This window comes from Buceros rhinoceros, unplaced genomic scaffold, assembly GCF_000710305.1.
Source record: "Buceros rhinoceros silvestris isolate BGI_N320 unplaced genomic scaffold, ASM71030v1 scaffold2391, whole genome shotgun sequence".
Lineage (NCBI taxonomy): Eukaryota > Metazoa > Chordata > Aves > Bucerotiformes > Bucerotidae > Buceros > Buceros rhinoceros.
Window position 1 is genome coordinate 75251 of NW_010393478.1, and position 2521 is coordinate 77771.

The following is a 2521-nucleotide window of genomic DNA, read 5'->3' on the forward strand; positions in this document are numbered from 1 at the left end:
TGTTGAAGCCAACCTGCCTCACTGGTTCAAACTGCAGCAGGCTCACGCTAATATAAATATATTTATATGCAACAACTTAATAGCAAGCAGGTGAGACCTTTCCTTTGCTGGTTTCCCTGGGCAAACCCTTCCTTATACAAGAAGAGGCCCCGCTGGGTGCTGCGGGAGAGAAGGGAGGTACCTTTGGGAGGTACCACTTGCAAGTACCACAAAAGCCAACAGCCCAAGGCAGAGCTGCCTGCTAGAGCCTTACAATAAACGACCGAAAACGCAACGTCCACCGTGTGCTACTTGCCGCTGTCTGGCAGCTAAAAAGGGTAAAAAGACAAATTCCACTAAAAAGAAAACGTGCAAGTTTTTTATTGTTCGCCTTTATTTGTTCTCCATATAGAAAATACTGGAAATTCTGGTTTATTTCTGTTAAAATAACATTGCATAAAATTTCTCCCCTTCCTCTTAAAGGACTGTAAGGGAAGAGTGTAATCAAAATGGCTATAAAAAGAAATTACTTTCATATGCTCAGTCATGTAACTGGATTTTTCCTCCTCTATGAATAAGATAAAACAGATGGAACAGATTTTACACGCACACACATCTTCTGGACATCTAAGAGTATGACCTATTTTTCAGGTCACCTGCCTTAATAATTAATGTGCTTTCCTTTCTTTTTTCATAGTTCTTTAAATTAAAGATAAGCCAAACCTTCGCTAGTATTCTTAAGGCTAAATTTCATACCAGCCTTGTTACTTTTAATCGTATGCAGCTTCTCCTACTACCGCCTGAAAGAGCAGCACGCTGTTAACTGACTATAAACACACTTCAAGTACACCAGAAGCACATTTCTCAGCTTGAGGTACCACTGTTTCGCTGTTTGATAGCCGTGGAGCTACAACACAGCTTCCTCTCTTCACACAATATAATTAAAACGTGGAACCCACTGAGGCCAGAAGTATGAATACATCTGAAAGACACGAGACAACTGATGGAGACTCAGTCTGTCAGTGGCTGCTGTCCTCAAGTCCCAGCAGCTAGACAGCGATGGGGATCGGAGAAATCCATCAGTACCTGTTCTGAGACTCTGCCACTGCGCACTGACTACCGGCCACGGCCAGGGGCAGGAGGGAGGGACAGAGGTACCTGCGCCAGGTGAAGATCTGAGCTAAGATTGTCCTGTTGGGCTGGTGCCAACCTAAAATACGGAAGTCTAAGACCAGTTAGAAGAATAATCCACCATCTCAGGTGAGCCGGGATGAAGCCCAGCCAAAGCACGTCCCTCAAGTGCAGCTCCCACAGACAGGCTCTGCAGTCTCACAAACCCCATCTATTTTTTTTTCCTTCTATCAACTTCCCTATTGCCACTCATGTCAAGCATCACATCAAGGATTTGTTCATTCATATACTTAATAGAGCCGAGAAAAATGGGCTCTTTTTTTTTTTGCAAGGAATCTTATTACTTTTACAAAAGTAAAAAAAAAAATAGAACTATTAATATGTGGAAACACAAGAGCACTTCACATCCGTGCTCTGTTCCTTCTTTGTTATGAGAAGACCTTCAGCTTCTGTGATGTATGATATTTCTCCGTGTGATGAGAAGCAGTTGCACCACAAGAAGACACCTCAGCTGAAGTGGAACATGTCCTCTGCAGCAGGAAGCCCTTGCCCCTCCTTCTCCTTTCAGTGTTAGCTACAGAAGCTGTAACAATAAGGATAAGCACCTTCAGCAAAAATAAAAAATAAAGCATTAGGCAAAAGTTAATGCTGCTGGATCTCCTCTGGTCAGGAACTTCTGAAGGAGCACGCGGCTGCTAACAGAGTCATGTCTAACGCCACTCTGAGTAACATTGTTCTGACATCTCAGAGCAAAGCTGATGCCACACCCTCTACGAACCCTCCCTTTGGAGTTTTTCACTCGCAGATCTCCGGTGAAGGCAGGGTGCTCATCAGCCACCAAAAGATGTTGGTCTCTTGAAACGCTGCCCACAACCACACCGTGATCAACTTCCCATGGCTCACTTGAAGGCGAGTGGGAACACGAAAGGGAGAGTAAAAACTTCATAAAATTTTCATATTAAAAAAAAAAGTGGTATTTAGTAGCAGTGCAGCAGAGCCACGTAACTCCTCTTCCATCCCTCCATCACCTATTGCAACGTGGCCGCTCCTACCGCCTCCGGACACATAAAAACCTCAAAGCTCCACCAGTGCGGATGCTTTGTAACCAGTGAGCTTACTGGGAGGGCTAAGGCTGAAGCAGGCTGCAGGCCGTGGGATGGCTTCGTTCTCAGACGGCGTCTTTTCACAACAAGCTGCAGTATTTGTACAAGTGCAGTCGAGTATTTGTACAGCGTGAGGAAGTTCATCCTGTTAGTGGGCAGGTTGTACTGGTTGAAGAGATAAACAGGACAAGTGATAAAAACCCGATGAGAAAAAAAAAGACAAAAGAAAGGAAAAGAAAGAAAAAGGGAAAGAAAAGGGAAAAAGGGGGGACAAGGAGAGAAGAGGGGGGAACAGGGGGGAAAGGGAG